At 37.3% G+C, this 26,924-nt stretch overlaps 1 protein-coding gene across 4 annotated transcripts in view; it reads right to left on the reverse strand.

Annotated features, from left to right (window-relative positions):
- erbin (erbb2 interacting protein) overlaps positions 1-26,924 on the reverse strand; it is a 72,300-nt gene that overhangs the window by 39,430 nt on the left and 5,946 nt on the right. The window contains exon 2 of one of the 4 annotated variants that reach the window (XM_037979368.1): positions 21,031-21,092. The exons of the other annotated variants lie outside the window; for them this stretch is intronic. The gene's annotated coding sequence lies outside the window, so the exon portion shown is untranslated. The remainder of the gene's footprint in view (positions 1-21,030; positions 21,093-26,924) is intronic. 4 annotated transcript variants of the gene reach the window in all.

Below are 26,924 nucleotides of genomic sequence, written 5' to 3' on the forward strand. Positions count from 1 at the left end.
ATCATCAAAATTAAACGAAATAAACATTTGAAATATATGAGTTTGTATGTAATGTATGAATATAATATACAAGTTTCACTTTTTAAATGGAATTACTGAAATCAATCTACTTTTTCATGATATTCTAATTTTATGACCAGCACCTGTATATTATTATAGCTTTAGTCTGGGGTCAATACAAAGTACAGTAACTCAATAGGGAATGTGCACTGGTCAACAGAGGCTTTGTTCATTAGAGCATGTGGGAATGTGACTTTTCTACCCCCTCAACTTAATCTGAGTGCTGCCACAGTTCATAATCTGAGTTCATTCACTCCAAGTCTTAAATCGACATCTAAGCTGTAATATTGTAATGACCTTTACCTAAACTAAAAAGTACAGAGTGTGTAAAAAAATTACTCCAAGGAATCATGCTGAGTATTTTTTTACTGTGAAATTTAGTTAGCTGTGTTAGTTAGCCTTTTCTTCAGATTTTGCTATTGTGATATTTTCTGCTAATCCTGAACACTGGATGGTTGCATAGCTTTATTTTCGAGGTACTAAAATACGATTAAATTTGCCTAAAATGGTTTCAGGGAAGAAAAAAAAAAATCAACCCAGTTCTTGATTACATAATAGTGACGTTTCACAGAAAGCCCCTTCAAAAATCTGTCTAAAGTTCTCTCATTTGAGGAACAGTCAGCATTTCTTCCAGCTCTATACGTATGCACACACCCACACTCAAGAGGTATGCACAATCAAGTGGCTGTCAGCCTCCCACACAGCCACTGTCATAGAAGAAGTCATCTCATGTATAAATACTCAGTAATGTAGTCTATCACCAGAGGGGCTGACAGAGAGCTTGGCTCCATTAACCCTGAGTAAAGATTACGCAGGTTATGCTGAGAGGGAGTGGGCGGACTGGAAGGAGGGAAGTGTGCAACATGGCTCGGCAGAGAAAGGGTGTAGTTGTAGCTCATCGTGAGGTATGCAAGAAAAAGCAATTGGACAAAAAACAGAAGCCCTCATGAGAAATGGGTGTAACTTAAAGGGCTAAGAGCAAAAGCAAAGAGCACACAAAAGATGATAGCTGTGCAGAACATGTTAAAACCTGCAAATGAATCCATTCAGATCTGGAGGTTAGATTCTAAAAGATTTAAAATTCATGACATTTTGTGAATTATGATCATCCAACTTTGTTATAATAGAGAACACATTCACAGTGCAGACATGACTGTTATACATACATACATGCATTGTCATCTAAAGCTGTTAGTACTAGGGATGATTACATCAAGATTTTTTGCCCCAGATATCATCAAGGAGTGTAATATGATTCATGCATTTTCCTTCAGGATACACTGCAGTGTTCACATTTTAGCATGTTGTACTCGAGGAACTTGGCAGTCAGTTCAAACCCCATTTGACTCATAATTTTTATCCCTAATGCTTGCATTATTCTATTTATACATGAACAAGTTTATTGTCCAACTAGTATTTTCTTATTCATTTTAGATGCATAGACCAGAAACTCATAACCATAGAAGTGCTTGATAAGAGACATCAGAATTTTTGATTTAAAAATAAATAAATAAATAAATAGATCCAGTGGGCAATGAAGCTAAGCAATAACTTCAGGCAAACATCTGAAGTCCATATGTCTGTGGTACAGCAAATAACAAACAGATCAGATAACAGATAAAATTCTAAATAAGTTGAAGTAGGACTGTGCAAATAATCAAATTTGGATTTGCAATTTTGGTTTTAAACAAACTAAATAAGTGACAAAAAGTAATTATAATTAAAACCATGTCCGCAAGCATATTTTTCTATTTGGTCTTAAAATGAATGAGGCGTACTTCCGCTCCTTCTCAAAGGTTAAACAACCTGTGTCAGGTGGAGTTTTAACAAGTCAGTGTAAGTAAATATGGCAGAAAAAAAGGAGCAGTAGCAACGATTAATAAAAAAGTAAGAGTTAATTCATTTGGGTGTGAACACTTCAGCTCCCTATATGTTTGCATGGGGAGCAGTGGAGTCAGAGGCAGACTCAGATGCATTATAGGGAGGTCTGCTGTCGGAATTTTACTGTCAGACATTTAACACCAAGCGTAAAGTTTACAACAGAATATCTGAATGGTGTGTATAATTTGGAAGGACAACTAGTAACGACCCAAATAATCAGGCATATCAAAATTGGGTGGAAAAGAGCTCAAGTTAGCTTATCACTTCCGCAAACTCTTAAAAACACGAGAGAAGTTACAGAGAAGTTACAGAGAAGCTATGAGAGAAGAACAGAGAAGTTAGAAGCAAGTCCCTTCACAAGTTAGGATGTTGCTGTCGAAACTGTTAACACAAATTCAAAGGATCTCTGCAATTTTTCCCAGCAAAAGTCCCAATTTTGACCAAACGTGGCAACATTTCTGCAAATTTGTTTCTGCCCAGTTTCACTTCCTGACATCTGAGTCTGGCTCAGGCTGCAAGATGAAAATATGTCTAATACAAGATTATCATCAAATACTGCCACTAAAATCTGTGCAAGTCAGTTTTCTGAAATATTACATGATAGTTGTGGAAAAGGGTTTTGCACCCTGTCCAGTATTGTGGTGGAACAGATGAAGGTTGTGGCTTCAGAAGCACTTTACTCTGAAAACATGTCCTGAGACTAGCTGAAAACTGAGGACAGACAAGTAACAATGACAGAGGCTGCTGCATCCACATCTGCTACAAGTACTGAAAGAAACAAGGTGAGTTAAAACCATGCTTTTATTTTAGAGAAGCAGAATTATAAATGTAGCATTGTGATCATCTGAGTGGGTCTGTGTGAGCGAATGAGACAAATACGAAAAAAATGTCACTGCACTGCTGCAAAGGAGAAAAACATATTCTCAAAATACTTTAAGTGCACCAATATCCTGTGCAACTCAAACTGTTTAAGTACTAGATGTCCTATTTGTATTTATTTTACTTGTTAGATTTGTGAAGAGTGGGTTTCCAACGTAACTTCAGTCAACATTCCTCTCAGAGTGACCACCTGCAATGAGAGGATTTCTAAGTGCAGGAGGTGTCCCAGGATTTCACCCACATTTGCACCGTTTTCAACATTTCATTTAAGGTTTTTATTTATATTAAAAATGTTATAAAGTACACTTGAACAGACTGGTTGTTGCCACTTTAAACCATCATACTGTAGAAATCCCAGACCTTATTTGAAAAATTTACCTGCAGCTATTTTTGTAAAATCGTTTATATGTTCTGTCATGTATCAGAAATGAAATTTCTGAGATTGCAACTCTTATCACAACTTTTTGAAAAAGCAGACACAAAATCTGTCATTTTAAGCTGCAAAAACCACAAAAAAGTCCACCAAATCCTAGAGAGGCTGGTTTAATAAAGACTTTGCAGTAAAGATGGGCAATAATTTTTGAATATTTAAAGTCTAGTTAAGTTTAATTTGAAGAATTACACAATCTTTTTACACAGACCAAACCCGATAATGACACGCCAAGTTGTTTCCTTATGGTGCTTTTTAACAGAACACCTACTACCAATCCTCCTGAATGAAAATAGAAAGAAAGAACTGGGAGCGTCCCCAAGCATCTGGTTCCGCCATCTTAATTTATTTTTGAAATGAAAGTAAAAAGTGAAAGTGGAATCTATGGTCACAGATGAGCTCAGTTTTACTGGCAAAATACTCCTCACTGATTCACCGAACAGGTGAAAACGAAAGATCCACATCTAGCAACATTAGCAGCAGCATACGTCTCTGTACGTGAAGCCTCTGTTTCATTCAGCAGGTGAGATTAGTGCTCATTAAGACACTTTCTTGGCTTTTAAACAGTTTGTTTGATGTGCTGACACATTGTGCTAAAATAATCAGCCCTGCATGAGTAAAGGGTGAAATAAGCATGTGCTGTGAGAAGAATGAACTGCTGCAAGCTGGCCTTATGATTGGAGTGGTGGCTGGTAGGTGGATGGGACCGAATATTTGAAGAATTTCAAAAAATTACAGACAAATTAGAAGAGTGTTTAAAATGCACATCCCTACTTTGCAGCTGTATGTGCAAAGTAAGTCATTTCTCTAATTAAATATAATTAAGCTACACTTATTTAGGCGAAGCTTTGCCAGAGGACAAATATAACCTCAGTAACTATAGCAGCTGAAAGCTGTTCAGCTGAACATCTGGTATAAAAATAAAAGTTGTTGTCAACAATAGATATAAAAATACTGCAGCATCTTGATCACCATCAACGTCATAATTTTTCAAAAGGCCTGCCTCTTTTCTCTCATGTGAAACATACATGAAGAACTTTATTTTACAAAAAAACAGAAAGAGGGGGCGCTGGTGAGCAGGATATGGCGTAAGACGTACTTCTAAGAGCTCCTGCAAAATCTGTAAAAATTACATTAAAAAACAGCATTAACCACGTTAATATCAATCGAAAAACTGGAGAGAAAACCCTAGGGTCATAAACAGCTGGACAACCCAAACAAAATTATCCTGAATGGCCGAAAAACTGCAAAAGTATAGATACGGAAGCAATGCTAATGCTGTAAGACCTGCTAGGACCATGAGCCAGCAGGCAACTGGCATCATGGACCCACCGACAACCACTGGAACTGAAGGACCAAACATGAGTAACGAAGAAATGAAAGCAGACATTTTATCGTCACTGAGAGAAGAAATCGCTAAAGTGAAAAGAGACCTAAAGGCACACTAGCGGAAGAGTTTCAAGCTATAACTGCAAGCGGTCTGTTCTAAAATTGCTAACAGCTCAAAGACCTTACAAGCTGAATTGGATATTATAAAGGCGGACGTTCTGGACTTAAAGGGTGGCCTATCAACGTGGTCAGAGGAAGCCACTTCACTACAGTCTACTGTAACAAGCTTACAGAAAGAAATGTTAACGCTCAAAGATAAATGTGAAGATCTAGAGGGGAGAATGAGAAGGTCCAATATCCGCATAGCGGGCATTGAAGAACACCCGGGCTCCAGCTCCCCACAAGCTGTGGCAAAAATCATCAAAGAAGTTTTGCAGATGGACCGAGACAAAGGTAAACTGCTCACACCGCACTCACCAGGAGAAAACCCAGGGACCGCGAGACACCAAGAGTCATCATCGCTAAATTACACCATGACGGGGACGAGGCTGAGATCCTAAGGAGAGCCCAAGGTAGGGCTCTGCTTTTTTACAACGGGCACCGTGTCGCCTTCTTCCCCGACTACATGGCCAGCGTAGCCAAAGCGAGAGCCACCTTTACGGAGGTATGGGGGGCGCTGCGGGGCAACAAGGAGGTCCGTTATGGCCTCCTCTACTCGGCCCGACTACGGATTACATATCATAATGAAGAAAAGGAGTTCCTAGACCCCAAAACAGCCATGGAATCCGTCCGGAACAATATTACCCCAACAGAGACAGCCGAATAAAGGTACCGTCCGCTCATAGAGACAATAATATTAGAAAATATTTCCATTGTTACGGCTAACTTTCACACAGCTCTATAAGTTTTATGAAGATAAATCTATAGCAAATATGCTGTTTTACTTTAGATTCATTTTTTTTTAGGTTTGCAGGAGCTCGTGCAGTATATTTGAAGCTTACGTGGCTATATTATTTACTTCATTATGACTTTTGTTTATTTCCCACCCTATATACATATTTAAGCGCACCTGCTGCACACTCACATTCAATCTTGGCTGTGCACTTCAGCGGCTTACTTTAGCTGCTGGGGACTATGTCCCAAGTACTTAAACATAGTATTTACCTGTTCTGAGTTTTTCTAGTTTTGATCCCTCTGTTCCCCGGGGACACTGCAAAAATTATTTCCACAAACTTTCTGTTATTATTATCATCATTTTACATGATTACTTGTTCATACTCATTTTGTTGAGACTAGAAATGCTGGATACAGTTATCAAAATTTTGCTTTATCCCTCTCCATTTGGCTCTGTGTACATTGTTTACCTATATTCCTTAGACCCCACACAGATAAGACAGTGTTATGCATAAAGGGTGTGTTGCCATTCATGATATATTCAGTCAAAACATAGATCATATAGAAATAATGGGTGACCCACTTAAAATTGTAACCACAATCCAGTCCAAAGAAAGAAAATATTGAATAAATTAAAACAAATTAACTGTCACATAGCTTTTTGCAAGAAACCCATCTATCTGATACAGAGAATGAAAAATTAAAAAAATCTTGGGCAGATAAGGCTTTCTACTCATCCCACTGATCAGGAGGAAAAAAAGACTGTTGTCAAACTTTTGCACCAGCAGATTAACTTCAAACAAACGTTGCTACATAGAGATACAGAGGGAAGATATGTATTGGTTAATGGTACAATTGATGGCATAGAAGTATCGCTTGTAAATGTGTATGCACCCAATATGGATGCACCTGAATTCATGAAGTCATTGTTTAAGGTAATATTACAGCACAGTACTGGGCTCCTGTTGCTGGGAGGGGACTTCAACTGTATTCTGTCACAAATATTGGACAGATTACCTACCCCAAAAACCCCACTCTCTAGAATGAGTAGGATGCTTAAATATCAGATTATAGAGACAGGAATTGTAGACGTATGGAGGAGCAGGTTTCCCAGAACTAAAGACTTAACTTTCTACTCAAGCAGGCACGCATCCTACTCTAGGCTCTAGGTGGTGACAAACCGTTTTTCCTGTATTAGAGATGCAGAATGAGAGGACAAGGCTTGGTTTAACAACTAAAAAAGGTGAAAAAATATGTTTTCATGTTGTTGTAAGTCCAAACAAAAGTTCCTCAACAAGTTTTTAAGTCAACAGTTTACGACAGACATATGTTGACACTTAACATCTGGCAACGAGGCCAACATATCTGAAGCCATGAAGCTCAGAAAACATGGTTGTTGTCCCTAAAGTTTGGTTAGTCAGGTGATATTTAACTTGTTTTTGTGGCATGAGAGCTACAAATAGGTGAAAAAAGAAATAGTGTAGTAATTTAGTTTTTTCTAATAAGCTTTTTAAATAAACCTTGTTCTCAATAGCAAAAATGCAGAATACTGTCAGCCTTACTCTCTTTATAAACCAGTGAATCATACTGTAAACAACAGCACTGGATTATAATTTTCCAAATCTGGTGTTTAACTCTCATTCCATTTTTTTTTAACAGTTACATGAATTATACCCCTGATATCAATGGGCTTGATTGTGTTGTTTACAGCTCCATTTGTTTTGCTTTCAATTTTCTGCTACAATAAGGGATTTCTATTAGGAAAAGTTTAGAGTAATGAACTGAATTAGTGGCTATGTTGGACTGGCTGTTTTAAACAGCCCCCAAAGGCAATCTGGAAGGCAGTGCACTAATGAGAACCTCACATCCTACAACACAGATAGGCTTATCCACTGACCTACATGTTACTGGAATGATGGCTGACTAGACTCACTCAGCTCCATCAGCAGCATTGACTTCTAAGCTAAGAAAATTCAAGACGTCGTCCAGGTTCCACATATGCTAAGCTCTCCGGACAGATTTTCCCTCTTAGCCTACTTTTTAAAGACAAACATCATCATGCTAATAAATGCTTAGCCTGACAGCATGGAAATTGTGAAAAGCTTAGGAAACAGAGTGTGAGCTAACACAAACAGTGGCTGTATTTATTCAGAAATTTAAAAAATGTGTGAACTCGACACATGTGATTCTTCAGCCCAGAGATGAACTTTGTGACTTCCTCTGTGCAAATGTGAATGAAGTAGCGCAGCGGACAGGCCAGTAAAATTCCCTCTTTATTCTTGTACTCAGAACCAGGAAACCACTTCCCTCTTACGACCCTTTCCCTGTAACCCAAGTGCCTCCTGGGTCAGTGCTGTTGCTATAGAGACTATGGCAAAGGAGGGAATTGGCTCGCAGACCCCAAAGTCACATACAACACAGCTCAGCTCTCTTATGTACCGTATTTTCTGCACCATAAGGCGCACCGGATTATAAGGTGCAGTCTCAGTCATGGCGTCTATTTCTGTACTTAACCCATACATAAGGCGCACCAGATTTTAAGGCGCATGCTAAAACATACATTCTACAAAAAAAAAAAAAAGGTCACAGAAACAAAACGGTGAGTTTGGTTGAACTTTATTCTACTATGTAACAATTATTTTACATATTTTGTATCATTCTTCTTCAACAAATCCATCAAAGTCCTCATCTTCTGTCTGAATTGAACAGCTGGGCAATTTCACCATCAAACATGCTTGGTTCCCTGTCAGAGTCAGTCTCGTTGCTAGGTGGCTGTTCAGCAATGATGCCTAACCCTAACCGGCTCGGACAACAGTTAAAGCAGATACCTTAGCCCAGGCATCCACAATCCATTCGCATATGATGGTGTAACTCACCCGGTGCTGCCCCCGTCTTAATAAATGCGTGTTCACCGTTGGTCATCCATCGCTCCCACGCCACTTCACTTCACTTTTAACGCCCTGTTTACACCAACCTCCAGCGGTTGGAGTTATTTTTTTAATCCTCCCGGAATGATGGCAAGCTCCGAATTGTATTATGTTACGTAATGTTCTCTGATTGGTTTATCGCTGCCAGCATACGTACCGGTACTGTACACATTACCATACGTCCCTGTGTCAGGGACAGATTTTGGAATTCAGTGCACAAATAAGGCGCTCTGGATTATAAGGCTCACCGCTGATTTTTGAGAAAATTTAAGGCTTTTAGGTGCGCCTTATAGACCAAAAAATACAGTATTAACAGTTACAGACAGGAAAAAACAAACAAACAGATGCCAAAGTACAATACAATTAAAGGTCTAGCATTCCTTCTATGAATGATGACGCTTGCAGCCTTTTATGCTAGAGTTTTAGATGAAGATCATCTCATGATGAGCAATGGCAGTGTTGTACCTGTTTTGGTCAAACCTTGAAAATAATGTTAGGTACAATGTCGTGATATGTCACAGTCAGAGTATGCATTGTAAATGACCCTCAGCTAATACCACGTCACATTTTAGCTTAATATCTGTAAAACTGACTGACGTTGTACAATGAGCAACAGCACTTTAAAGGGGAAATGATTAAATAAAATATCAAAATAATGAATGTTCACGTTTTTATTTTAGCTAAGCACTATCATCAAACATTGAGTATTCTGACAGTAAAACTGAGCTCACCCAGGACCAAAGTTTCCATTTCAGAATCATTTCAAATGAACTATGATGGCAGAAACAGACACTGCAACACTCTGAGTTGTTTGTCCTTTTCTTTTTCATCTTTAGGGAGGGGGATGTGTGGTCTGTGTTGTGTCAAAAACAAGCACGCTGACTGGAAAAGTGCCATGAGGAAACAACTTGGCATGCCACTACCAGGTACTAGTTTTAAAAAAAAATATGAGAGAGAGAGAAACAGAGACAGAGAGACAGAGACAAAGAGCTGGAGTAATTTTTTTTTAATGATTCTAAGCTACAACCACACCAAATTTTAGCACAATATCTGAAAATTTTTTGAAATCTAGTAATTTGTGTGTTATTTAAGCTTAGTTGATTGTGGCAGTCATCTTAAATTGTGTTGACTCCAAATGTTATTCGGCTGAAGAGGTACATCCAATGATTATTCCCAAAAACCTTAAGCCAGTGGTTCATGAGCTATTTTGCGAATAGAGAGTTGACTAAAAATAGTTAATGGCATAAATCTAATTGGTAACTACAAACCAATTTGTGCTCAAAACATCTGCACAGATTCTCCAAAGATCACTGAGGTTAGTTGAAATGTGTCGATATTTTCAAACAAAGATTTCTACATCTATTGTAAAAGCTTTTAAATCTAGATATCTTCAATGTCATAGTGTCGTTGAAAGCCCTGCATCTCCATAGAACATCCAGAGATTTAAACTCTAGTCACACATATTTAACCCCTAGAGACTCAACCTTCAAAACAGCTACAGGAGTATGTGTCGATATGAGTGAGAGACCAAGAGCATGTTGGGGTTAAACAAAAACAAGTGCAGCGTTTGACACCGTCGAGCAGCTTGTGTTATTTATAGGACTTGTCTGGTTGATATGGCAGAATGTGATTAGTACGGGCTAGCTCTAGCTTTATGAGAACAGCTTTTCATCCAGATTGCAGTGGACCGTTATAGGATTGCTGAGCCACAGCTGCAAATTTACATTGGAGATTATAGCATCAAAAACAAAGCATGAGGGGACGAAAAAAAGGACACCCAAAAGCCTGCAGGGTCTGTGGTACTGCCTGCGTCTGAAGGAAGAGGAAAGAAAAAGGCACTTCCTCAATGTAGGGCGGAGCGCCAGCGGCTGTTTCCCTCCTAATCTTTTCTTCAGCTTCAACCTACCTTTTATATAATACTATATCACACAGATCCTGCCTTTTTCCCACTAACAAATCAAAGTTTAATGTGTTCCATTCGCTTTACGAAGAATGAGTAATTTTGATTAAAACACAAATTAAAGGACAAGTTCGAGAACATTTGATTAGCATGTTTTGGTGTTCTATAAATAGTGCGTAAAAGAAGTTAAATTATAAAACTAAATTTCTATGACAAATCCACATTCATTGGTATTTTTCCATGTCAGGATAAAGACTGCATTCATGTAAAGATCAGGCTGATGGGAGTCCTTTCTATATTTGTGAAAAATTATTAATGCTTTGCAATAAGTTAATGTGAACACAAAAATTAGGCCAGTTTATTGAATATTTATAACAGCCCAAACCATCACCCCTCCACAATCGTGCTTGACAGTTGGTATAAGGTGTGCTGATGTGCAGTGTTTGGCTTTTGCCATACATGCTGCATTCAGATGAAACTTTAGAGATCCAAGGTGTGCTGCCATGTTCTTTTTAGAAAGAGGAGGATTTCTCCTGCAACTTTCTAAAAAACAATCATACTTGTTCAGTCTTTTTCTAATTACACTGTAATGACCTTTAACCTGCTAAGTGAGGCCTGAATTTGAGGTGGAGCTCTTTGTAATTTATTTTTTTTTCTCATTTCTTGGAGCATTACACTATCTGACCTTGAGGGGAATTTGTTGGACGTCCACTACTGGAAAAATTGATAAATGTTTTAAATATTTCCAGTTGTGAATAATCTTTCTTTGTATAGACTGATGGACTTCAGATAGTTTGCAAATGACCTTTGACCCCTCCCAGATTGACAGGCTGCAACAGTTGCCTCTTGGAGGTCATTGTGGTTTTCCTTCCTATTTGTAATTTTGTTGACTCACATCTCCAGAGCAGCAAACTGACAAAACTCCTGCTTTTAGAGAGGTGGTCATACTGATGAGGATCAGTTCATTAATGCATTTGATTTGCAGATTTGAATCATTTTAGTACCTGGTAAAGACCAGAACCTTTTTTTAAGATCTGACACATAAAACCCTAGAAAGTGTGGAGTTTCTTTTTCCCTTGACTGTATATAACATAATCCAAGAAAAACTAGATTTTAAAGGCTTAAACTACATAACGTAGCTAGAGCCAAGCATCCATGCCTTCAGGTCTACAAACCCAGTAAATTCCATGTGAATACTGAGCCCAATAGCAGGGTTTATCACCAGAGCCAGGGCTGTTGTTGTCTCTCACCTCATTTCTACATGGTTAGGATGTGTGTAGCTGCTATAAAATCTTCTAGAGCAATAATTATCTTCATCCATATGACAAGTACAGTCTGTATGAGTTTATGGTCCAAGACCTCTGGCAAGCTCAGTGAGTGACTGAGTGTGCCTCAACACAACCACCAAGAGAAAAACCCTCAGATGACTGAGCAGTATTGTTGTTATTGGGTCACTTGTCCATATTATGGTACCATACAAGTCTAAAATTCTGCTTAATTTTCCACTGCTGACAGTACCCTCTTAATGTGGACAGGATCAGCTGTTTATCATCAGTGTGAAACTGCAGGAACACAAGACACTACTTCACAGTGTGTGCCAAATCACAGTGATTCAGCAGCCAATTTTGTCACAAGTCACTTACAAATAAAGAAGTGTATAAAATGATTGCTGCATTGAGTTTGGGAATGATCATAACTACTAAGAACTAAAAAGTTCAAACTTTAGTTGAAAGAAAAAAAATTATATAACACTATATTCTTGTAAAAAACAAAAAAAACATGCTCGTGTATCCTAAACTTGCATTTTTTAATAAGACAAATAAAAATTTGTACATTACATGGTGCTACCTATATTGACAAGTAAAAAAAGATCAGATCATACTGTACCTTGGTATGTAAAACCTACTTTAGTTGATGAAATTGTAGGGCTGAATTGAGTAACGATTACAGTTCTATAAAAATTTTGTACAACTCAAACAGTGGAAACCATAGTTTTGATCATGTCTGACATTTTTTCCTATGATCTTAGAATAATTATTTAACAACAAAGACTTCTGCAAGACAATTCATAATAAAGCTATTTACTAATTCTAATAAAATGCTCACAGTGCACACATTTTTGTAGTCACGGAAAAGGAAGAGAAAGTCTCTTTACAGAAGAGTTTCACAGTAACTAGTAATTTGTCTGACACCACATTAACAGCAGCACATTCAACTCATGCTGGCACATTAGAAGCAGCACTGCTTCTCAATAATGCAGTGAGATATTAGGTTAAGACAACAGACTACTAACTAGGATACACAGAGCCAAGTTTATATACTTTCCTAACATGATTTAGAACCACTGCTTCTACTGTTTATCTAGATTAAGTAGTATTTTTCTATACAGCTCATTAAATTAGGATTTGAATACAACTAAGAAGAAATTAATGCAAACAAAAAGCGCTTGCATTTCCAGTTTTAACTAGAAGCGCAGCTGAAACTAGCTTGTTTTCAGTATCACTAGCAGGGAATGCGGCTGAGGGAAACCTGAAGTTCCAGTTTTGTTCACCTTCTGGCTTTTATTCTCACCAGTGAGCGCTGGTCTCAGTGGTCTTATGTGACTCTAGCAAACAAAACCATGATTGTTTTCTTAGAACATGTGGTGAAATGAGGGTAAGTAATCTGATCTGTGACAAAGAACTTTTTTTACAGCACCTTTCTGATCTTGTAGTCTGAAAAGCTCTGAATGAATTTGCTCATCGAAGTGAATGTATTTAGCCTTTTTAGACATTTGTATTACCAAGACCCAGTCCTGTAAAGTGCCTTAATAATTATAGTAACTTCAATAAAATAGCTTTACTACTAAATCAGTTGAAGACAAACAAGAGTATCAAAATAAAATATCAATTATTTATTTTTTAAACCACAAAAAATTCTTTCCTAAAAATAATAACATACTAATAATACTCAAAAAAAAAAAAATACATAAAATCTCAACCTACCATCTGCTTTCACAATTTAGATACTACCCAGTATTAAAAATAAACATAGGCTTATAAAATTAGGTCCTCATACACATATACATGATCATCAACTGGCAGTGTGTGGACCATTTTCAGACCGTGAACCCATTCCATTTGGGTCGCAAAGTATTTACTTGTTATTAAATTATGCGCAATGAGCTAAGAGAAACTCAATGATGGCAGTGCATTAGCCTGTCAGAGCACTTACTCACCGTATGTGATCAAGCCCAGATCTGGTGCTGGAATATAGCATCAGGAACGCATACAGCTCAAAAGCACTGTGACTGGTAAGCTCAGCAGGGCGTGAGAAACACAACAAAGCCAGAGATCTCAGGCTTAAGTTCAAAAGCTAGGCATACCAGCATCAATGAGCAGAGCAGAGATTAGCTGTGGTGTCGGCCAACATCCTGAAGTTTATTTTATGTGAGGATGATTTGCATTTGGAGCAGAAGTACACTGCAGATATGTTAACTTTAATAATTTTCTCATGTTTGTACCTAATGTAGCTACCATCAAGTAAAAGTACAACTATTCATTTCAAGTATACACTCATATTGTTGCTTTCATTCAGGTGTTATTGCACTCTAATGAGTCTTTACCCAACATTTTCAAACCAGGCCTGAGACAACTGTTTGGTGTCATTTCTAAAACAACTGAGGCGACATGAGGGGTTAAAGTCAACCTGCCGCTGTCACAGCCCTGAGCTGGCCAGGAAGAGCCAGAGGGATAAGCAGGGGTGAAGTGGAGGTCAGCGCTCCACTCTGCCGTGAATTGTGCAAGCTCATATTGTCAGGTGAATTGATGAACATGATGCAGGGCTTGATTTTGGGGTCATAATCACAAAACTGGATTATGAAAAAGCATAAACTCAAAACCCTGGTTTTTATTACATTTATTTCACATCACAAAAACAATGCAGTAACAATGCCATTTAATGCAGTTAAATGGCTGCTCTAGACTGCCTCTGCGGCCCTGTGACTGGAGACCTGTCCAGGACGTGTCCTGCCTCTTTTCTAACGAATGCTGGACATAGACACCAGTTCCTGTGACGCTGCATGAAAAAGCAGGTAAAGGAAGTGGTTCGATGAAGGATGGGAATGTATGTCATTTGAATACAATAAGAATCTTGCTGTACTGGTCAGATTGCTGCTTCGCTGCATTGGATTGAGTTGAATTGCATATAACTGAATTGGAATTGGACCTGTTTAAGTACAATGCCTGAAATAAGTTTTGTTGAAAAATAAAGCTATATAAAATAAACTGAATTGAAAATGAACTTAATTTAATCGCAAATGAGGTTGTTTTTCTTTCTTTATCTGTCAGAGCAGCCTGGCTCAGAGTACAGAGGATTAATAATTTGATTCTGAGGCTTCTTCATTTAAAACTTCTTTGAGATGACCATCATAATTACTTTAATGAATAAATCCCATGTTATCTGAAGACACAGATGGGCCAGAGGAAGACAAATGCAGTCTTACGTTAACTTAATTTGTTCAGGCCTTTGCAACTTGTAGATTGAGTCCCAGAGAACAATGTAAACTCAGTAAAAACACAGTCAGTCCTCTTTGAAAGGTTACATTCTCACTACAAAATATTTGAGTCATTAATAAACAAGTCTATCTTCCATCTTTTTGAGTGTGCTGCTAATACCCCGTTCTACAATTCACCATCTTGAAAATGTTAATCTATAAAAAATACAGTTGCAGTTAGAAGTTTCCATACACTCATTAATGGACATTAATAAATTTTGGCCTTTAAACAATTTGTTTTAACATTTTTTCCCAAGGTGGAATGATCCTACAACTTTCATGCTTTTTGAAAACCAGAATTGGTAAAAAGTTTAAATCTATTGAAGATTTTCTTTAATCCACACAAAGTAAAAATTCTGTCTTCTTCAAGACCTTAGTCAGATGTGTCACCACTTTGCTAACAGGTTCTAACATACAGGTGTTTGAACTGTAATCTTGAAATCTAAAAATATTTAGAAATGGCTACAAAAGACTGTTCCCCACTTGTGCAAATCTATAATTATCCTTCTTACATATGCATTGTCTTGGATATTGTTCTGAGTATTGCCTAAGCCAATGAGTGCTGTCAAACAAATTCCTTTTAGGTTGGCAAAGATAAACTACCAGCTACAGTCAATCGTGATCACTAAAGAGAAGTTAGACAAATAGTGACGCCTATATGGTGTTTTAAGCCTTACTGGATTAAATCTAGATTATTTTAAATAAAAGTCATTGTAATCACACCTAAGTAAGAGCCGATTTAACTGTGCCCTTCATTTAAATAAACAGACTGGCGAGAATGGTCTCAGTCAGAGGTGTATCAACAAGCAATAGGTTTTCACAGCCTGCATTTCTGTGAGGACTCTTCTCATGCAGCCTCTCTCAGCAGTGATCTTTTAAATCACTGGTAAAGTCAGTATAAGGAACAAAAAGTAAAGGACTACATCTTTATGTAGCAAGAGAAGCTCATAGGTTGTCAAAAACCATTACAAAAAAATAAATCCTTAAGATTAGTAACTAACTTTCAGCATTGTCAGACATCACTGCCAGGTGAGTAATGCAAATACTTAGTCTACTGGAGCCTTTTACAATCTACTTTTGTTTCTAAAACCACTTCCTGGTTACACAAAGACAAAGACTGTCGCCAGTTCTGCTGAAATGTTGCAACAAGAAAGTATCCTGTGAGACGAGCTCACCACAGATGTCAAAAAGTTATGACTGACATCAGTGCAAAGAGTGGACGAAAACTGTGTCAGATAATTTTGCATATATATATATATATGTATATATAGCTGGAGATGAAAGGCAAACAGAAAAAAATTAGGAAACAATGGAAACTTATTGTTCTGGAGCAGATTTTATAGTTATACATGAAATGGGAACAAAGGTGATTTAAATTTGTGTGCCACTGTGGAATCTGTTGGGTGAAGTTTCATAAAGCATATCAGGGTCAAGGTATTACCACCGGGAATCGAGTTTAAAGAAAATTTTAGCAGACAGATGTTATGACAATAATCAACTGTTAAGATGACCGTTTTCTGAAGCGAAACACTAATCTTTTCACCTTTTCCAGCCAGCTGATGACACTTCAATGATTAAACTCATATTTAGGCTAATCTATTTTTGAAAACAGAAAGCCAAGCGTCACAACAGGATGAACAGGTCTGCAGCTGACATTGTTTGCCTAAATATTTGCATAACGGTGCTACGGCTACGTTACTTAACTTCAATTGGAAACAACTTGGATTATGATTCTAAAACTTCCGTCCACACCTCTTCATTAAAAAGGAATCGTGTTTTTCTTTTTCTTTTTCCCCTCCCTATTAATAAAACACGTTCAGGTAAAGAACAAAAACAAGAAGGCAGACTCCACTAATGTTTGTTTTGGAGATTTCAATTCAATTTTCTTCACAGAAATTTATTTGGGCTGCAGCATTACTGCACTAACAGATTTAAAAACAAAGCTGAGTCTGTTCTGAGAACTGCTCCATTTTCTTTTTTTTTAATTTATTTATACTTTTATTCTGATTAACAATAACAAATTAACAAAATCCAGCAAGAATATAATTCTTTGCTAGAATATATAAAAGTATTTTACAAATAAATTTCCATTCAGTTTTAAATGAATGCACTAAGGGTGATAATTACACACACAACAGCCTGGTACTTGAATTAAAAAGCCTCAATGACTAGAAAACTACTGATATTTGCACAACATTCATATTACTCCCTATAGGAAGATGTTAAAAACTAGTTAACTTCTAATATATCATTTTCATGTTTCAGATTTTTAAGTGTACATTTGACAGGTGACAACCAGAACAACTGAAACAATAGTAAACACAGCATGTGGATTTGCTATGATTAGCTTGAAAGCTATTTAAATACATACATTTACCAGTTTTTATGTACAGATGTGTATTCAACTATTAAGCACAAAAGAAACAGAGTAGGTGTTAGCATGCTGACTAAATTGTTAGCCCAGGTGTTACAGAACAATGCTGCTTGTCCTGTCTTGAACTCAAATTAAAAAAAGCAGCCCCAGAGGCAGATCTGCTCATGTTCATGGCCGCACCCACTGATGTCCAAAAATGAGAAACACTGTGAAATGAAAAGCAAAGCAAGTAGCAAGGCACAAGCAAAGGTCATGTCAAAAATCAACTTGAAAAAAAAGGAATATAAACAGTGATAATGAATAAAGTGAACAAGTCTTCTTAAATCCTAAAATGTATTTTAATTAAAGGTCTACTATTCCTTGAATGAATGCATATCACCCACTGTCATTCATGCCAGAGTTTAGGACCAAATTAAAGTCATTTTAGTCAAAGCAGTTATATACAACATCATGTGATTTTGCAAGATCTTGAGAGATCTGTTAGTCCTTAAAATATGAATGCATTTTCAGCTACTACTACTACACCAAATCATAGCTCAATATTTGTAAGACTGGCTAAGTTATATTCATTTATGTGTTTGCTAAAGTTGCTTGACTATGGCGGCCAACTTGAATTGGAGTTGACTCTAAAAGTTAATCAGTTGTAGATGTACATCCAATGATTGATTTCTGAGACACTCAATAAAATCCATTCACTGGTTCATAATATATTTTGCTAACAGACACACAAACATGGGCAAAAACATAATTGCTCTTTCACCTTTGGCAGCGGGCAATAATAAACTGACATAATCCATAACAAAATGCCTAAAAAGCTCTCCTTTAAAATTCAAGTTTGACAGTTGCTTGTTACCAAGTAAAGAGAAATTAAACCAGGTTTCTGATACAGCTGCTTGACTGTTTGTGTGTTTGCCCACAAGGGCACAAGAAGCAGAAGGAAACACAATACAATTTGCCAAGACTCAATAACCAGGTCAGACACATTCAGGTCAGAGCCATGAATTCATGTAAACAACCACATTCCCCTTCTTTGCATCCTGCAGAACATAATAAAATGCACACGTTTCCCCATGCTTGGCTTGTTTGTGATAAAGTTTGCTCATTAGGGGTTGCTTTAAAATAGCTTGCAGATAAGACATGCAGAAACAGGCATGTCTGTTTTATAAAAAGAAAAGCTGAATGTAAAAAGGAATGAGAAAAGTGTAAAAAATACATTAAAGCATTATAAAATAAAGAATACCTAAAAACAGTTACAGTTCCTTCTTTGTCACATTTTTAATATCTTAGGGAAAAAACAAGCTTGCCTACTACATTCAAAATGGCAAAGAGAGCAGAGTTTCAGACAGACTATTTGGATTGGTAAATAGTGAGTCTTCATCTTATTCACGTTGTCATCACTATCAATAATCTCAACCAACATGAAAAAGTGTGGAAGGAAACAAGTAGCCTGGCTTTACTTTATGACTGAACAACATTTGGTTACAGTGCTGTCAATGTAATAGAACTGACACCTGATCCGAAACAGTAATTTGATAGATTAACAATAAAGGATAAAAGCACTGTTGATGTTTACAGAACAACTATAGGTTGATCTCAAATCCTGAACCACGTGCACAGTGATATGTAATTAAAAGTGTAGACTTGCCAACACTCTACCAGGTTTCTGTCACAAGCATAAAATCCAAAGCTGGGCAGTGAAGAAGTGATTTCAAATAAATCTTTTTTATTTGCTAGCTATCTAGCATTAACAAAGCACATCCTTGTTGGAGATGGGTCTCTCATCAACAACAGGTCCAGACTTGGCAGTCATAAGCTGTGGGGGTTTATTCCACCTGAGTGGAGATGCAGTGAAGGTACCACCCAGGATCCAAAAATCACCAGAGAACAAGGCGACAAGGATGCCATCAGTGTTTGTCCAGGACAGAGTTTCTCAGAACAGCTGAGTGTCCATTCTCCCATCGCTCTCCTTGGGGCGCATATGAGGGGCATGTCCTCCCGTCACCTGGGTAATGTGGCTCTCTGTCTCCTGTCTGATAACAAATCAGACTCCAGTCTGGGCCTGGCTACCCACTCAACGTGCCACCACATGTCCCTAGGTGCCTCCTGTTCTGCTCTGATGGCTCAACAGAGTTTTGATGACGAGCTGAGATGGGAGGTTTGGAGTGAGGAACAGTGTCCTGGTGACACACAGAACTCTGCTTCTGAGGTGGTCTTGCCCTAGCCTTTTGCCTTTTGCTAGCATTTGCTTGAATCTGACAACATTCTGGCACATTTGGGTTCACACACACCCATTTCAGAATCATATCCTTATATAAACTAGTTTCTTCTTTTAGTTTAAAAATAGAAGCTGGAAAACTAACTTCTAAAAATGCCAACATGAACTGCATCAAATTCACGGGGTCTTGAAAGTCGAGGCTGAAACCTCAGTCACTATCTGTTTGACAAATTACAAGACGGCCATCATTTACACTGAACATAATTTGTCAGGCAACAATTCAAGGCAACCTCCGACAGAGCCAGAGCTCTTAAAACGGGTGTCACAGAGAATGAAAACAATAAGGAGATGAGGCGTCATTAACTCCCTGAAAGCTGATCACAGCTAATGTGCGAATGAGTGATAGTTTGTATCAGTCCTGGGCAGGCCATGTACATTTAGTGATCAAAGGACAGCAGGTGCATCATAATTATGCAGCTATGGATAATTGATTTGCTCTTCTGTGTAATTTGTTGTCTCTGTTAGGGAAATGGAGGTATAAGGTTGCTGACTTTATTGTAGATCAGCTTATTTAATATTCGCTGACAAAATGTATTATTTATAATGAAAGTTGTGCAAAGAGCCTAGGAGTCATGAGAGAAGTAGTCAAAAGAAGTAATTGTTGCAATAAGAGTATTTTTATCATTTACTGTAAATCAGTTTGTCATCCACACATGCTCAAACAAATAGTTATTTTGGGTTGTACATTTCTTTTTGGATCCAAAAAGAAAATCTTTTTCTTTTTAATTTAAACAAAAATGGTATATTAAAAGCTATACTAATGCAGTCAGGCTGGAGCAGCAATGATGCAGTCCTTCACAAACTCTCCTTTCACATGAAGTTTCAGCTTCTTTGCTATTGATTCACTCACCACAAAACTTAATCATGTTGTCTTTGTCCCTCTGTGGTCTCGTAAACACTAATTACTGTACATTCAAACCGATGACACACCGTAATTTTATGGGTCCGCATCTGTCCTTTCAACTCCTCCAGTTTAGTCCTTGATAGGACTTTTTTATCACTTCCAGCTCCTCGCCACATACTACACGCACCAGGTTGCTTTTCTCTTCAACAAAAATATAAATAAACTGCTTGTACACTTTTTCTGCAATTACTATGATCGACACCCGTCAGTCACCCTGACACTTGACCACTTATGTTGTGTTCACTGACCCTGATCCTGGCTTGGATATATGCATTACTGTCAATTTTATCACAGAAATGCCACTGGTTGTCAATATTTTTTCCACTCCGGGTTTTTAATTTTAGAAAGTATTCCTTTGAATCTGCATGACGGGCCAGATAAAAGGGTTCCGAGTGCTGTATACAGCCTGGAGGTCAGAGGGTCCCCACTCTTGCTTTAGAACAATATCAGGTCTTAAACATTGAAGCTTTGAGTTATATCTACATCTAAATTCAAAACATCAACCCCACCAGAGATCTGGACTTTAGCCAACTTGTTTGAAACAAATATGGCTTCAAACAAATAATACAAAGCTAATTACACAACAAATCAACTGCGGGGTAAACTGCTGAACAGAATCACAGGGGGAAAAGGTATTACATACCTTGTCATTTATGACACAAGCACCTGGATCGCAGTGGCTGGTCAATGACAGATCCAACAAAACTGGAAGGGGGGGGAATAAATAAAATGTAAAAAACTCAGCAAATTACAGAAATTGAAAGCTGCCAACTTTTACATATTTATTGGTATTTTAAGTGAGTTATTAAAAAACAAAGAAAATCTCACTGCAGAAATAAATCTAATCATTTCTGAAATATTACAATATTCTAAAACCCAAAAGCACTATGCTTTTGGTTTGGTAGAAACCATCCTAATTTTTTGTCTAATTCTTTCTAAAAGTTGATGGAAAACTAGTAAAACCCACACTGATTAGGCTTGTTAGGAGACCATGTTTCTTAATGCATTCTAAGTAGTCAAATTTGGGCCAAAAGGCCGCGTTGTTAAGCTTCAAGCTTGTTAGGGACCAATTTTAAGAGTAATACCTAAAGTGAAATAAATTCAAGTAATTCATCAACAGTAACTGCTGGACAGAGTTGGAATTTACATCTAATCATATGCATAAAAAGATAAGGAAACTCATGTGTGCCAAGACGGCCTTATCTGCTGACAGACAGACTGCAGTGCATTTTAAATTTGTTTTGAACAGCCCAGTAAATTTTATGCTTTTTTTATTTAGTTTTTTTTGTAAATGATCAACTTTGAACAGATGTTTCCATGTCGCTCATGAAACCTGAACGCTAAGGCATTAAAAACATTACAGGTATGGAACATTTTTACTCTATGAGGGTGAACCAGTTTGTCCAAAAACAAGAAACTCATTAAGACGACCTGCAATTTGATCCGGCCTCTCAGGTCAGAGCACAGCACAACACCACAGCACTGTCTGTGCATGTCTGCAAAAGCGTCAGCCTTGCCAGCTGATCTGAGAAGGAGGAAAAAGAAAAGACTGAGCCAGCTAAAAAGATAGGATCATCCCTCCTCCATTCTCAGTGAGCACAATAGAGCTATAGAGCAAAACAGAGGGAGGGAGGGGAGAGGGAGAGAAGCAGTGAAAGAGGGGAGAAGGAGGACAGAAAGGAGGAGAAATTTTCACTTATTCATAGCTGCTTCAAATCAGCTGCAAACACACTGAACTGCGCCGACACTCAGTTTCTGCCCCACTTCCTCCTGGGTGCCTTTATCCTCATCACATCAATTTGAGATACTGAATCTTGACAAACAAAACGTTCCTTCCATCACACGGTGAAGTAAAACGAGAGACACTTCAAGTTCAAGCTGAAAAAGGGAGGGGGGGGGGGGGGGATCCAGGAGCTGTACTTCTTCGTTCTCCACTGCAGCTTCTTGATGAAGTCAATAAATAATGCCAAGTAAGAGTGACACTTGTTTGTTTGGTTTGCTACAGTGATAATAACATTATTTTTAATTACTCAACTAATTGAGTTTCGATAATACAAATTTATCTTTTCATTATCTGCTCAGTCTGTTTCTGCACTCTGCTAATTGACTTTGTGTGAGGAAACATTAGACCTGGTCCTTAAGTGCATTTGTTTAATGACCATAAGTGAAGGATGTTCGAATTTACAGATATGGAATGTGCAATATTTGTATGTGTTTGTGATTTCTTTTGTTAAATCCAAACTGTAAAAACGCAAGAATATGAAACTGCATGTAAAACTACAACATGTTGCATGACTGAAGTACTACAGGGTCAGTAAACAAGGCCGTGACCAGCTTGTGCCACTTCAGTCTGATTAAAAACACAACACTGCAGTGCTTAAAAACCAAACACGGAGACTGTTTAAATGATCACCGGTTTTATTTATACTTCAAATGAAAAGAAAACTTAAAAGACCATTTCACAGTTTGCATGCCATTTCAACTGAGTTGCGAACTGAATATTTGTAGATGTGATAGAAAAGCCCCTCACTAACAACAGAGGCTCATCCATTTAATGTTGCACGATTTAAACGATAAATCTCCCATTTGTGCTCCTGGAGTCCCTTTCAGACCAAAAGTGATATTCACTTCAATTTTCTTCAATAAAATATAATATTCATTTTGTAAACTGTTACTATTTAGAGTAAAAAAAGGATGCATGCTTTAGCATGGGTTATCTATGGACTAACAAGTTGTCGACAATACATTGGTCATATTAGTCATTTAAATAGAATGGCTTGTACAGTGGGACAGTTGGTTAGCACCAATACCTTGCTGCAAATGCAAAAAGGTCACTGGATGGACTCCTTTCCCCTCTTAAAATACAAGAGTAGTATCATTTTTAAAGTTTTGACAGATTTATAGATTTTCTTTTAAGAAATTGACTTTAAAATGTGTTACTGGGCTTGTGTCAGAGATCTACAACAAGGAGAGCAGTCTGTGGAGTCTGAAAAACAGCAAGATCCATTTCATTTAGAGCTGTCAGATATTGAAGAGTTTACCAACAGAACTGTATTCGTATGTGTTAAAATGACTTAGAGTTTTATAACTTACATACATCAAGAAGGACAGACTGTATTATAAAAAAATATATATGTAAGAAAATTTGTTTAGATAACCCCAGCATCATCCAGAAGTATTTGTGGATTATAAATCAAACAAAAATGCCTGTTCATTATTAAGGGCTCTTTGCCAGTTACCCCAACATACATGTTAAAATAAATGAATGAAAACAAAAAATGGAGAAGTTTGTTTCTAAGCAGGTAGTTACTGAATAACAAGTTATTACACAAACAAATCCATCAAAATGTCCCCAAATTTCACCATTTAACTCCATTTGTTCAAACATTTTCCAAGGAAGCACAAAAATTCACCTTCATTTGTTTGTTTTTTTGACATGTCCTTATTTGCATTAATTTTATGTATGTATGTATGTATGTATGTATGTGTGTGTGAGTAAAAAACCAAGGTCTAAGTTTGCAAATTATCCTTCAGCTAGAAAACCTACAGTATGTCAGTATGGTGTAACAGTTCTCTGTATAGTCCTTGTTTCAAATGAACTGAAACTAAACCAGAAGACGGAAAAAGGAAAATGTCTGGAAACTCAAATGTTTTTCCATACTTAATCAAAAAGACTAAACCCAAATTCCATATAGTGCAGGAACCCAGTCAGTGGCTAAAAAGGCAGAGTTTTCAATATGAGTGGACAATATTTTTAGCAAGCAGAAAGCTACCAGTTTGCATGCCATGCTAATGTTGAGAGAGAGAGAGAGAGAGAGAGACTAGCTCTCATCATTATTGCTGTAAGAAAGAGAAGCAGTGAGTAGTGCCATTGTATAATCATGTAATCCAGAGAGCAGTGTGGAGAATTCAGGCCAGCAAAGCAGCTCAGTTTTCACAGTGGATGACTAGTTTTAGTTTTAGAAGCAGTTTGATGGATCTATTGGCTGTGCGGCAAGCTTCACACTGCATAAAGCTTCGCTCCGTCTGTATGTTGTTTTAGCAACATGCAAAACAAGTGAGCATGTTTCAACCATTGACACTTTTGGTCTGACATCCCATAAGGCTGAAAATAGAGGGTGACTGTTAAAAAGTTTGGCCGAGGCCAATCTTTAGAATTTATATCAGCCGACAATCGGTATACAACAATGACTTCTTCTCTTCACCTGCCAGTATAAAAGGCGGGCTGGGCAATCAGGTAACTGCCTGCAAATTGCAAAACTACTACTTAACGTGAACATTTATTTAATAACACTTAAAAGAACATGAACATCTAAAAATAAATATATAAGAAACATATAAGAAGAGCATTCTCACGTTGAAAGAACTGAATATTGGGATGCAAAACTCTTAAACCAATGCTGCATTTTATCCAACCAGTATAAACTCCTCAGTAGCCGGGTGTTTCCCCAGGAAAAACTATCACTATTGTCCAGTAGACTTATCTTACATTATGCAGAAGTCTTGATTCACTGGTGTAATGAAGAAAGACCAAGAAAATAGCAAGGAGGAACATTAAGAAAGACACATTGTCAGATGTCCGGTACCATAAAAGATACTCTGAAATGTGTTCATTGTTAAACTAAAATAATTTACCACAAAAGCTCAATGTCAAACAATTAAAAGCCTTGCATTTTTTTGAAGGAATACAAATTGTGTGCTGCCTTTAAGTCAGAGTTCTGCGTAAGATCTTATGTTGACAAATATCAGCGTTGTAGCTATTTTGGTTAACCCTTGGAAATAAGATTGTGTGCAATCTCATGCAATATTACAGTATCTGGTTTGATTTATCTGGTTAGCAATTGGAGTGTTGTGAACATCTTTCAGCTACTTCCACACAACATTTGAGCTCATTATCTATAACATTCACTGAAATAGTCATTTTTCATTCAGTCATTTTTCTGTAGGCTAAGGTCAATTAGCTGTGGTAGCTATCATGAATGGAGTTGAAATAGAGTTCATCAGTTTCAGATATACATTTGTTGATTAATGTTTTTTATTAAATTAATTCAGTGGTTCATGAGATATTTTGCTTAAAAACAGACAGTTAGTTAAGGGCAAAGTTTTAAACAGATTTTGCATGATCACTTAGTGCTCAGAGTACAAATTCGGTCTTCAGCCACTAACAAATTTTAGCTCAATATCTGGAAAATTGACAGTTATAGACATTTTTTTGTCTGCCATCAAATTGACTCTAACACTTAACCAACCCAATGATTAATTTCTGAAAGTTTAATTAAAATTCATTCATTTTTGAGATATTTTGCTAGCACTACACAAACAAACACATGCACACACACACACAGCGGCATGGACAAAAACATTACTGTTATGCAAACTGAGTGTCCATGCCCTCAGATCTAACGGGAAACGAGGCTGTAATAAAGCCAAAAACAATCCGAAAGACATTCATGTGCAACTGTAAAAAAGATAAACATCAATATACAATTAATCTAGGCAACTGCAATATATTAGATGCAATTAATCTAGGCAACTGCAATATATTAGATGCTTTTTATTGCTCCAAGGAGAAATCTTGCCAACAAATCTCTGGAAATGTCTCTAAAGTCTTGATTTTTCTTCTTTTTTAATTTAAACCATGGATGTCTACTGGTAGTACTATCCTTGAAGAATTTGCAGTTTTGAGAACAGTCCAGTTTTGATGCTTTTCCTGATCCTAGGGACACATTTCAGGAGAATACTGTTCTGCCATGAGACTTTTCAGTATCAATTTTTGAAAGTACGATTGACAAGAATGATGTAACATGTGAAGTTGGCTGGTTTGTCTGAGTTATGGTCAACCAAACCGACAGACCCTCATCATATGAAAGCCACCTGAAGACAAACTGCATGCCTACTGGGACTGAACAATATCAAGAATTTATAGTCGTCAGCAAGCACAATATTAATATCGCAAACGACTGCTTAAATCATAGGCCATTGTATTTCAAGTACCATGCATTCATGTTTTGAATACTAATAATACTTTTGGTCAATCCAGCAGACTCACTGGCCTTGATACCACACCTGGTTTAGATGATAGTGATGACAGAAGAAAAAGTAAGGAAAATATAGATTTTTTGCAACTGATATTATGGCATTAAACAAAAATATCACCCAACCCAAGTTTTTCTAATTATTGTACAATCTTAATGGCTACTGCATTTGAAAATGCAGGCTCCTTATGGATGCACATTACAGGGGAGACAGATGGTTTATCTGCAGTGTTCCTTACAACAGCATTTTTTTCTTTTACAGGCTTTCCACGTAAAAACTTTTTTTTTTCTGTTTGCAAAACAAAACCCTTTCAAAATTTTTCCATTACACAAAGTTCCTCACAGAACAAATAAACACAAAAAAACATTTTCATTCTACAAACAAGTCTTGTAGTTTTTTTTCCCCCTCATTTGTATTCGATGTCCATTTTAATTGGGTTTCTTTAGGGACCATCAGACACAAAAAGGAGCGCATTAGAGTTTATGAACACAAGTGCTGACA

This window comes from Kryptolebias marmoratus, linkage group LG14, assembly GCF_001649575.2.
Source record: "Kryptolebias marmoratus isolate JLee-2015 linkage group LG14, ASM164957v2, whole genome shotgun sequence".
Taxonomy (NCBI): Eukaryota; Metazoa; Chordata; class Actinopteri; order Cyprinodontiformes; family Rivulidae; genus Kryptolebias; species Kryptolebias marmoratus.